This window comes from Dermacentor albipictus, chromosome 4 (genome assembly GCF_038994185.2).
Source record: "Dermacentor albipictus isolate Rhodes 1998 colony chromosome 4, USDA_Dalb.pri_finalv2, whole genome shotgun sequence".
Classification (NCBI taxonomy): Eukaryota; Metazoa; Arthropoda; class Arachnida; order Ixodida; family Ixodidae; genus Dermacentor; species Dermacentor albipictus.
Genome location: NC_091824.1, coordinates 62,280,223 through 62,292,681, shown reverse-complemented (window position 1 = coordinate 62,292,681; position 12,459 = coordinate 62,280,223). Strand labels below are relative to the sequence as shown.

At 46.7% G+C, this 12,459-nt stretch overlaps 1 protein-coding gene across 3 annotated transcripts in view; it reads left to right on the top strand.

Annotated features, from left to right (window-relative positions):
- The window catches only part of LOC135896415 (uncharacterized), a 203,325-nt gene that overhangs the window by 76,022 nt on the left and 114,844 nt on the right, over window positions 1-12,459 (top strand). The window contains exon 1 of one of the 3 annotated variants that reach the window (XM_070537029.1): window positions 5,444-5,475. The exons of the other annotated variants lie outside the window; for them this stretch is intronic. The gene's annotated coding sequence lies outside the window, so the exon portion shown is untranslated. Of the gene's footprint in view, window positions 1-5,443; window positions 5,476-12,459 lie in introns of those variants that run through there. 3 annotated transcript variants of the gene reach the window in all.

Sequence of the window (12,459 nt, the reverse complement as noted above, 5' to 3'; positions counted from 1 at the left end):
AAACGGCTGGCTCATCGATCGATATTCAGAGGAAAGCGATTTCGTTCTATGAATCAATTGATTATGGACGCAGCGCACTAACGGAAGCTAAAAGCGCCTGTCAACAGGGTTCATGGCCGTGCGCGCATGCATAGGATACGTTCGGCGCAAATCTTTGCCTCGTCCTGCATGACAGACGTTTCCTGCTGCGAACAAATAGTGATGGCTGCGGAATCATCGCAGTGGTTCTTCAGCCTTCTGTCGACACTTCTGTCGGTTGAGGGAAACTAAATAGCTGATGCTTCGCAACGAGTAACACAGAACAGTATAGGAGAATTCTGCTTACGTGTACATGCTTCAAAAAGTCATAACATTGTTAGACAAGTCACTGCATACGTATTTGCATCACGAAATCAGTTCAGCATTTACCAGCATCCTATCAGAGGCACTGCAATTTTAATATTGCGGAGTAAATAGCGTTTCCTTGGATTGTAAGCCTCCCTCTGTGACTTTGTGCAAACGGAGCAAAATGCTGAATATGTACAAATGGTCGACATATCTGCGCCCTTGTATACCAATTGGCCCAAATATTTATCATTTTGGATCACAAGGTCGGTTCCCCCTGAGCTACCCAAGTACTTGTCAACTACCCCTATTACCTTAGTAGGTAAAAATGTCGCACCTTATACATCTATTCTTCAACTAGTAAGTGCTATATTTGGAAACGCCGTATTCTAACACAGCCTAAAAATCAAGCAAAATAAGCGTATTGTGATTCTCATTAGAGTACGAACCTGATAGCGCTCTGTGGAAGCAAACATAGGTGATGTACGCAACCTCCTTCTTTGGTGCCAGCGACACGATAATGCGAGGCGAAGACTAAAGGCTAGTGTAGCATTGCTAGACCACCGGCCAACAATTTTGAGCAGAAAAAAAATATACTTGGTCCGTGGCCAACAATGAACCTACAGAAAAGAGCACTTGTGGATTTCAAAATATTCGTGATAAATACAAAAAAATTTGAGGATCATACTGAATGTTCGTGAATGAGGCCAGTATACTTTTTTAATATAGCGTATACGGGCAGCTCCCGTCTGTATATTTGTAACACAGGTATGATTTTTGTTAGGTGTTGTATGTGTCTTGATATCCATATAAGTGTAGATTCTTCGCCCGCCGCCTCTGCGAAATTCTCAACCAATGTGAAAGTTCTCGAATTCTTTTGTGTCTAGGGAACTGTGGGTCTCTGAGTGTTCTTTTACTCTCCTATGTGGCTTTCTTTACTTTTCTATAAATTTTTCGAACTGTTCGTGATATCTGACTTTCCGTGTCTTCATGCTCTCGCTTTTGCTTGACCTTAGAAGAGAAGCAGCCGAGGCTAGTAAGGGTGCCAACGTCTCCTTCAGTTGCATATATTAAAACAATACTGAAAGACAAAGAACCAGAGTTGGGTGCGTTAAGAAGCGTACCTCAAGTTGGCAAACTATTTATTTTTTACTGGCAGCGTTAAAGAAGACCAGCCTTTCGCGCCATTTCAACGTCACACATAGTACGTTGATCCTCAGAACTGAGAAATTCTGCAGAAGCAAGCAGATTCGAATGCGTTTTCCGTGTTCGCGGCGCTTATTGCCGAGCCTACTTCGTAGCAAGTCAGCCTGTTACTGCAAGTGCGATTCCCGAACACAACACACTCATGCACAAAAAAAGTGAGAATATCTTATAATGCCAAAAACCGGGACAAGGACATAGCCAAGTTGCGCAGTGACGCCAACTGATGTCGCCACTTACTCGAACATGTCACAGCTGTTTGATGCCTACAAAGTGGAAGTACTGGGAGCTGTGCATCGGGGCCGTATGCTTATCGACAACTTTTGTAAATACTTTCACTTTTTGCGAGTTACTGCGTTCAGAGTGTCGCCTCAATGATGCAACCTGCTGCTGGCGAACCGAATAAGAAAGGATAGAATGACGCCCTAGAAAGTGATCCCCAGGTAACGCGGCCCATACATTGGACTGTCTTGGAACACCAGCACGGACTGAGGGTGTGGTTGCGGGCGCTCTACTTCAAGGCACGTTGAAGCTCATGTTTGCCTGAAATAGGAGGCCTAGACAAAGGCCGCCGAGCAACCGCCCAGTATCATCATCATCATGAACATTACGATCATATTCGCCGAGTAACAAAGAATATTTATCTGTCTCTTTCTCTCTCTCAGAGGTACAGTGATCAACAATTGAAACGAGATTAGTTCACCAAACTGACGACCGGCAACCTTCTTGCGCCAGTGCTGGGAGGCGGGGACAACTAGATGATGAATTTTTGTGTTATATGAAAGGAAGGTTCTTTTTGATGCATCGTGACTGCACTCGGCCCCCACACTAATCACCCAGTGCTCACCGGGGGTTGAAGTAGCGTCGGTCCCCATACTGCTCCGTCGCTGAGCACTGAACCTTCATGTATACACACACAGAAAAAAAAATTACCGACGATTACGTTACTTCCTAATGCGAAATTTGAGCGCAGCAAATAAGCTGTTTCACCTTTTCGATAGATTGAGGCAAAGAAATCGAGCAACACATGTATGCGCTATCACAGAATTTTTTTTTTTATTTTTCACACGTATTCCTTTAACAAAGACTCCATTAACAGTTCTTGACAGTCATGAAGGAAGCTTTGTGGTCGGAGAAATAGACTGATATATGTTCGACTTGGTACACCAATGCTTGATTCTCAAAGACGAGATCTATACAAGTGCCTCGCGAGGTTGTCACAGCCGTGGGACGCGTTACGAGCGAGAGGAACGGGATGTTCTCCCGCATAAGTGTTAGGAAAGTGCTGTTTGTCTTTATGTCAACATTAAAGTCCCCCACTACTAACATCGGTGTGGATCGATGGACGGTTAATGCGAGTTGCAGGAAGTGCACGACGTCTTTCGTGAGTGCGGTAGCGGACTCACGAAAGCGGTATCAGTCGGTCGCTGCTAGCGCTGGGGGGATGAAAGGGGGCGGAGCTGGTTATGAGGCCGACGACAACGCGAAACCCAGGAACGGACGCCAAAGAGCCATTTGTGTAGCCAGCCCTCCTCCACAGTCTCTCCTCCTCCCTTCCATCATCCTCCCTCGCCCGGAGAGCCGACAGCGCGCATGCGCGGCGGCGGAGCAGCGGCGCATGCGCGGCGGCGGAGCGCGGCGGCGGAGGCGAGCTGGTTACGAGGCCGACGCCGACGACGACGACGCCGACGACGACGCGAAACCCAGGAACGGACGCCAAAGAGCTGCGCTCTAAAAAGGGTGGAAAGGAAAGAAACAAAAAGCGTATGCTAACTGCAGTAGCATGCCGCACCGGATCCACTTCAGTGCCCACGGAAAGAAAACTTTGTAGTCGAAGGAAAGTTTCTCCTGGATCTCCGATCAAACCCGGGGTCGCTGATCTCCTCGACCCGGTCTGCCATTTGAGCTAGCCAACATGCTAGCATTTGGTCAGCGCGGGACAAACTATTTGACCGCGAGAAGCATCGGAAAGCTCTAAGAAAACGAATTGTATCAATAAATCCCGCGGAAATCGAGGAGGGTAGGTTTCTTTCCTCGAAACATTCTCGACGACGAAACTTCATCTATCTGGTATGCTTACATAGAACTCATCTAAATAATTATGTGTACGTTCACATCTTATGGTCCGGCTACGCTCTAATGCCGAATCTCGGGTGAATAATGACGTTGAAGAACTTTTGTGCTTCAATGCATAAAGCCACGTTCTCTTTAAAAAAAGTATCTGGAGTGCCAATGCGTTGTCCGTTGTCCGCAAAGTACGGGAATTAATATCGCGAAACTGGTGTGATCCTCAGAATTCTTACAAGGTCGATCCGCCTTGCGAACGGCTCGTCTAGAATTGGTAAATTTCAATGTAGGCCATAAGGTAATTTAGTCATTTTTGTTAATTAGTCCATTAAGCATTTCAATTCTTTTTTGCTAATAATGCCCACCTCTTCGAGTAGACAAGCTCACGAACTATAATTCTGCTATCTGCCACAGTCAACCTTTTAAAAATTTTGAGAGTGTTAGCTCAAACACCCGGTATAATCTGGGTGTCCCAGCTAACATTAGGCAGAGATTAAAAACATACGAAGGCCATGTAGCTGGACAGAACCAAGGTATTGTTGTTTGCCGTCGCTTGGAGATAGTTTATTTCTTCATTCAACCTAATTACATAATTAGTCCTAATTAATTATTAAACATCTCAATATTATGATTAGATGAAAAGGGTCAATGAGAAAATTGTAGAGCGACATTAAAAACTCCCGGTACAGCATTCTGATGCTGAATACCCGCTACATAAAAGTGTTTTTCCGAACGTGAAAGAAGCCCGCAGATACACGTAAAGTGCCTCGAGCACCCAGTCACGCGGCAATATTGCGCGCGTTTGCGGGCTTCTTTCACGCTCGGAAAAACACTTCTGTGTAACACGTATTGATGAACAGAAAGTTGTATCGGGAGTTTTTCATGTCGCTCTACAATTTTCTCATTTGCACTTTTCTTCTAAAACAATATTTTAGAAGTTTAATAATTAAATAGGACTAATCACGCAATTAGGTACAAGAAAAAAAAAACAATTTGATTATCTCCAAGCGACGGCAAACAACAATACCTTTGTTCTGTCCAGCTACGTGGAAGTTGCACACTGTTAAAACTTGGCTAAAGTTACGTGGGACACCCTGTATATGTTTGTGCAACTGACGGTGGTTTCATACCAACCACCAACCGTTGCACTTTGCGTTTTGAAGAAGCAGGACGTGCGCCGAGTGAGCTCCTGAGCAGCGCCTTGCAATGTGGCGAACTCGGTTTAAATGGTACATCCGGGAGCTCAAAAGAGATTCGACGTAATGCTGACGCATTTCTCTTTCATTTAACGCCTAAATCCCCACTGAATTTCTCACTCTTGTTGCGAGTTGCGCTAGAGCCGGAATGCTCGGCGCTCTTGCCAAATGATCTGCCGTAGTATTCATAGCAATGCCACATGTATGACAAAACGCGCAGTTTTCAGTTTCCACAAAACCTAGGGTAGTCTCGGCACTGAATACGCGGCTTTTAACAAAGAGCATAGAATTGCCCGTGCGCTATCCGGACGCGCAGATTCATGTCATAAAATTTTGACCGCAGAAATTATCTTGGCACACGATGGCGCTGTATAGTTGTCGTTTTGCTATATTGTACAAGCTTTGTACAAGGAACACTGCATCGTAGTACTTCTGTATTGCATTTTCTTTTAAATGCGAGTGCCATTCAATTTTTCTTTCCGGGAAGGAGGGGGGGATGGAGGGAAACGTCCGTTTCTGTGTGCCCATGTTTCCGGGCACACTTTCCGGTTGGAACACATGAAGGGAATCGTTTCTTAATTGTTTTTTATTTTCCTTTTTTTTTGCTTCATTTTCAACTCCTCGTTAAGGCAGTGGCTTTCAAAGAAGAGAAGAAAGATGGCAACGGGATATGGAGCAGCAAACGGTGAGCTGGCGCGTACAATGCGAATGGGCGGATTGGGAAGCCGAAAGAAGCACCAGAGAATATCCGGAGATGAATATTTCAGAAATGCGAAGCTTCCTGAAGCACAAGCGGGTGTACGAAATTTCGTGTGGTAGCTGTTTTCCACTGGGGCGATTCTTTCATTCGGTCGTAACAGGAAGGGAATTTGCTCTCGTCCTGACGCTTGGGTTTCTTTTTTTAAATCCTGGTGCGCCATTTGCGATTTTGCGCAATTTATGCGTTTTCACTCTTTCACGTTGTTTCCGGTGAGTGATGTGTGCTTGCTCTGCAAAAATATCTGTAAAATTGCGAAGGGGTAGAAACGCGCGCATGCGCTCAAGGAATTTTGATGAGACGACCATGAATTTTTTTTTTTTTGAGAAATGTCTTGATTTATATTGTACAACAAAGTGGGAAACTACGGCCAATTAAAAGCTACAAAACTGTAGCTTGAGTGTGCCTGAGGCCATACATTAGCAAATACATCTGCACGGGCAAGCACATTGTCTTGCGGAGCTAAGCAATAACTATGACACCGCAACGTAAGCGAAGATGAGCAGGTGCCTCTGCATGCAAATACATCGCTGTAGCATTATGAGCTTCCGCACTTTCCCTTTCTAACAATGTGCCTCATGTAACTGCTCATTTGCAGTTCTACTTCAGATACAATGATTGAATTCTGTCTTTAGAAAAGTTGCTTTGTTCGCAAAATTGTGTCATCAAAGAGAAAAAATTATGAAATCCACCTGTCAAGATCCTGAGATGCGCTGATTATCTCACCCAGTACAACGTCATTTATGGATGACCGCAAATAACCAACCTAATATAGACAGTCATCCCCACAGGTCTATTGCTAAAGTACACAGCACGCATCGTGTAGAAGTTCTGGGTTCGACTCTCAGCAGTGGGAATGCCATGTATTTTCTTTCACTTTCATATCCCCTTTCCTTTGTAAAGAATATGGTGTAGTGACAGTTTGACACTCGTTTACAAATAATTCAAGAGGAAATCGTCAATTTTCTCTATGCTTTCTTTGGCTTATTTATCCGCGAGTTTCACAGACTTCGATACTTCGTCACTTTCCATAAACTTCACAACTTAAACACAGTGTGCGAGTGATTTCTATTTGAACTCGTTCATTGTCTATTCATCGATGGAAGCTAACCAATCACCAATCGTTGGTGTAAATTCTGCAGACGTTGTTCAGATTTGTGATTAATATTTGTATTTGTGCGGATGCCGAGATCGCGTTGTACAAGTCATAGGGAAATCCTAATCCTAAACAGCGATCTTCGCTGGTTCATGACAGAAGCATACCTGTCAGTTGCAAGATGAATAACATAACCCTTACCCTCAAAGAAATGAACCATTTTCATTTGTATTTGCAGATGATAAAGCTGGCCCCGATTACGTGATTCTAATAATTGTACGGTCATCTATTGGTATACCAGAAACTAACAAAAACTAATCTACGCATTGCAGTACTGGTGACGTCTAAAGTTTTTCACGCATCATTACAGTTTCAATGCTGGTTGCGTTAATGCTTCTCAAATTACTTAGTGTCATGTCGCATCTGTATATTTGCGGTGCGTAGGGTCGTTCCTAAGCGTACAATGGTATAGGCATCACGAATATAGAGATTGAATTGAAAATCAGCAAACTAGGTTAAGCAGGTCGCCGCTATTAAGCTACCCTCAATGGAGGAGGTTGACAAAGAAAATAACAAAGGACTGACAAGAGGTTATTCGGGCGTATACAATACAAAATTCACTTGATAGTCAGGGGCGCTGACGCATACAAATATATAGCATATAATCTGTGCGTGAGAAATTTAGGTGAACTGGTTAGAATCAAATCTAGCTTATTCACCGCAACAGTGCAACGCACCAAAATAGGCAAAATTATTAGCAGTAACTGATGCTCATTCACTGACTCCTGCACCGATTGGTTGCTTTCCCCTCTCACTAATGTCAGAAACCAAGCGCATGAGCATTCTTTCTCATTTTCTTTTTCGTTGCATTTGTAGCGTAAACATTTCCTATTGTTAGTGAGGGGTATTGCGCAAGGTTACCCGAAACATAGGCAATCGAAGTTGTTCCACTCCTGCAGTGAGTCCCACCTCGCCTAGCTCATATTTAGGGCAGCACTTATCTCGTTGAAGAAAAACAGAACTTGCCTACACACCGCAGCACCGCACACAAGCTTCTGACGGGTGCGCAAAACGGGTCATAACGCCGCCGCCAGAAATTAATATTGACCGCTCTCCTAGGAGAGCGAGCGGTACGGTCAGACCCACCAGAAATAAGGAACGCGTCACGTGCACAAAAGAGAACGAGAACAAAAGGCGGAGAAAAAATAAACGAGAAATGCACTTAGGCGACGTTCCGCACGCCAAGAGCGTACCGCGGTCGGAGACGACGACAAGACCGGCCCGAAGGATCTTGCCGCAACTCTTCTCCGATCTGCTCGGGCAGCAATAAGACAAATTCCAGAACTCTGGGCACCGGGGACGCCTAAGTAATGAAGGGACCCGGTTGGAATGCCAACACCGTCAGGAATTAACGGTGCGCCCCTTCTATCCGTTCGCCACAAGCCGACCGGCGTAGAGCGCGGTCATGTGAAGGTGCGTGTCTGCGGCTCTCGCGTTGTCTCTCGTTCGTCCCATAGTTCTTTCTTTTTTATTTTTCCGGATCTCTCATCCCAACCCGGTAAATGCCGTGAGAGAACGGGTAAGCCTCGAGTGAGGAAGGCTCTGGGGGCAAACAACAAAGCCGAAAAGCAGCTGCGGATCTCTGCCTGGGTTCTTTCCTATTTAGGAGAAGACGTATAGGCTTTCGCCAGCGAGGACCGAACCCTAAGACTCCCCTACCGGGGAGCCGACGCGGGTCAACCATGGAGACCGGGGGAACATTGTTTTGGTTCGCCGCAGGACGGTAATTAACCACCACGCTTCTGAGATCGATCAAGGGACTTGTCTTCCTGACCGGGCGCAGGCTTCGCAGACGTTACGCCGGCTCGGAGCGTGCCGCACTGCCTCAAGAAGTATACTGTGGGACAGAGTAAGGAACAAGAGAAAGATAGCTCGCTCGTGAGTCGTTCCTGACGAGTACTCGCTCTTGTTAGGGCGACCCTTAATAGGGAGCTGTTGTACCGTTTTGCTCGCTGGCTCTCTGGCTTCAGTTGCGACGCGCCTGTCCTACTAAGCCTGTTGTCCCGCGCACGACGAAGCGATGCTGTTTCTCTAGATTAGGCGGCAATTGATAGAGTGTCCCTTCTCTGGGCTGGCGGTGCGGAAGGGTGCGGTACTGCTATTGCTGAACGGCAAGAAAATCGCTGGCGTCGCGTCGAACAGACGACACACGCTTGACGCAGCACGTGTCACCTCTTTCTTGTTTCCTGTGTGCTTAAACCTACATTCTAGCGCGGACCTGATTACGAAGAAAATTAATAATGTCATGTCAGATTAATGTTCGTTGCTCCTGTCTGCTGGCGCATTCGGAGTTGTTGGCGTTTCACATCAAGGTGCTATCAGCGTTTTTAGTCCGTAAGCCCTGATAACGGAGAGAGGGAGACAAAACAGGAAAAAAAGAAGCCGACAGGTTAAGTAACGCCGTGCACCGTTCGCTACCTGGTAATTGGGGAACGGGCGAGCTAGATAAGGAAAAGGAAAGATGTTGGAATCTGTACACCGCAAAGCTTGCGATGCAGTGTTCATGCGCACCTCCTCGTTTGGTTCAAGGATGCCCTGAACAATGCAATACACCTTTGAACGCAACCAGCATTATAGGGGTTTATGGTTTGATGGCTTTCTGCACCATTTGTTTGAAATACCCGACCTCCCCTTGGAGGCGCAGATGCGACCGTCCGCGCGGTTGCCAGGTGGCGCAACGCATGCGCAAGTTGGAGCGACCTCCTCCGGTGCCCTTTCTATCGTCTCATCGTGGCTCCCCATATTGCGGCCCCCTCACCCTCTCAATCAGCGGCCAATGAGCCGCCATGCAGAGGCCGGCTTCCCCATCTACCTTCCAATGCTGCGGGGTAGTAGTGTGAACGATCGCTCCTGGATGGCGCCGCCGTCCCGCAGCCGAGTGTGAGCAATTGGTTGAGAACACATGAACAGCAGCAGCACCAGCAGCAGGCAGCAGCCACGTTCAGAAAAAAAACAGGCGCAAGGGAATTCACAAAGAAAGCTTCGCTTTGAAATGACAGAGGCAGTCAGTGTGAGTACGCTCGTTGAGGTTATGTTCGCCGAAAGTCCCAAGCGTTAGTACAGTCCAGTGAGCCTCAAAAAGCGCAACAAGGCTTTTGTGGACCTACGCAGGCAAGAGGGCTTAGAAAATAGTGCGGGGATCTTCCCTTCCCAGAGTGGTATACTATCGAAGCAGATGGGACTAGCTCGTAGATCACATCATTGGGTGCCGAAGGATAGGCCATGGCTGCACTTGCACTAAATTATTGTGCAAGCATTTTTTGGCGAGCACCCCAGCCCTGTCACGCGAAAAGTGTAATGCCTCATGTTTGCGAGAAAATGCGTAATTTGCAAAAATATTTATTCAATATGATAGGGTATTAGTAGATCATTGGTAGCTTCTACGCGACAAGATACAATTTAAAGGAAAAAAAAAAGAGAATAGCCAGAGAGATAACAGTCTACATATGGCTCCTGAGAAAATGCGTAGGGAAGCTTATAGTAGGGGTGGGGCAAATGAAATTTGGGGGTTTGTTAACTTGAAATTTGGAGGTGGTCCAACTGAAATTTGAGGTGGGCCAACTGAAATTTGGGGTAGGCCATTTTAACACTTGTTGGTAGACCAACTTGAAATGTCACGTGGGCCAACATAAATTTGGGGGTGGGCCAACCCGAAATTCAAAGGTGGGTGAACTGAAATTCGGGGGTGGGCCAAGCAGAAATCTGGGAGTGGGTCAACTGAAATTAGGTGGTGGGCCAACTTGAAATTTTTGGGTGGGACAGTTAAATTTGGGGTTAGGCCAACTTGAAATCTGCAGGGTGGAGCAAGTTAAATTAGGGGGGGGGGGGGGCAACTGCAATTTGGCTGTAGACCGACTTGAGATTTTGCAGCGGCCCAGTGTTCAATTCACTGCTGCTGAGCGTCCTTCGAGCAAGGAACACCTCGCGGGCAAGAGAGCGTGTTGAGACGCTTGGCGCGTTTTCACTGGGCCTTACCCAGGCGCATTCAGAATGCAGGCGAAAGCTTGCCCTGCGCAAGGAACGCGCACATAGCACAGTCTTGCGAGAGCGACGTCGAGTGTAACATGGCATCGCGGCAATGCACTCTCCGCTGACGCAACACCTAACGTGCTACTGCTGTGGCGGGTGTTTCTTTTCGGCCGCTTTCCTCCTTCGAGGCACGCTCGTGCCCGGCGTTCCAGCCCACTTGGTACGGTTGCACTGAAGGGGCCGGATGCGGCGAGAAAATCCGACAATTGCCCACTAAAGCCTAAGCATTCTTTGCCACCGGAAAGGCCATGGGTAAGCGCGCATAAGCAAGCGAATAAGCAAAACTAAGCAAACACGATGTCACAGCGGAACCAAACCATGCTTACGCTTTAGTAGACAATTCTCAGAATTTCTGTAGCTTTTGTCGGGCAGGAACTGGTCAAACTACTGTGGTAGTCACCACACTATGCGCAGCGTATTGCCATGTGGGATATACGTCTCGCTCTGAGAAGGCGTAGCTGATATATACACTGGAAGGACCCGTGCTCTATAAGAACGACTTTCACAGCCAGCGAGGGTTCAGATAACAGCGCAGTTGAGGATGTGTCGACAGCAGTCGGTGGTTTGTCGCACGCACGGCTTTTTTTTTTATTCTTCTACATGAAACACGTGCCTTACCACGGCCGCAACAAAAACTTATATCCCAGCAGATTCGCCTCGCGTTTGCTTGCTTCTGTAACTTTGCTTTCGTCCTCGCGTGCTTTCTTCGACTACTTCAACTTCTTGTTCAAAGTTCTTCAGAAGGGCAATAGTCTCCGCTTTTCTTTATTGCTTTTCTTGGACTCGACTGTCGTTTGCGGTGTCCTCTTTAGGCCACCCTGTTTTCGTCGTATAAGAAGAAGCAGTGAGACAAAATATAAACACACACAAGCCGGTTGTTACCACGGTTGTCCTAACGGTACAGCGCGTACGGAGACGTCCATCAAGATTGCCTGCACAGCACGCAACGAGACGTAGAAAACTGCCGAATCGATTTAGCCTGCGTGGCCTACCGGCGTGCCCAGTCGGGATAGCGCGCACTTCCGGCAGTTGGTCGTGCCATGAGAAAACAGAAGCCTCGAAGATGGAACACACGGTATACCCCTGTGCTAGACGGCAAGCTTTACAGAAAAGGAACAAACGGACTGGGCGTCATGGCGTGCGTCTTTTACCATGTTTATCTCGATCTATCAGCATTTATTCCAGGCTGTCGTGCTCGACATATCTGCTTTCGTGCAGCGGCTGTCCTATCTGCATACGAGATAAGCGTTCGCAAACTTGGGGCATGCTACTAGCGATCATTTGGCACACTTTGGAAAGTAGGTGTCACAAGAACATTTAAATGGCTTGCAACTATAGCACTGCTTTCTTTCCTTCATTTTTTTTCTTTTCTTTTTCTTTCTTGTATCTCGCTGTCGCAAAAGTGGATTTTAAAATCAGGCTACTTTAGTCGATGACGGAGATGAGTCGCGTGTGCTGATTACATCGCTTAGGCAAACACCAATGGAAAGAAAAAAAAAACATGCAGCCACCGCCAGGTGTGTTTCCCCAAACGAACTAGGCAGCCGCAGGCAGTACTTAACAAATAAAATGGTTAAAAAGCGAATGTCCTGCTTCGGAAATAACGACCTTACGCATGACATTTTATTGAAATAATTTCTTGAACGGCAAGCTGGAGCCCCCGTACCATATTTAGAGAATATGCAAATCCTACGAACAAACTGCCACTGCATGGAAGAATCTGTTGT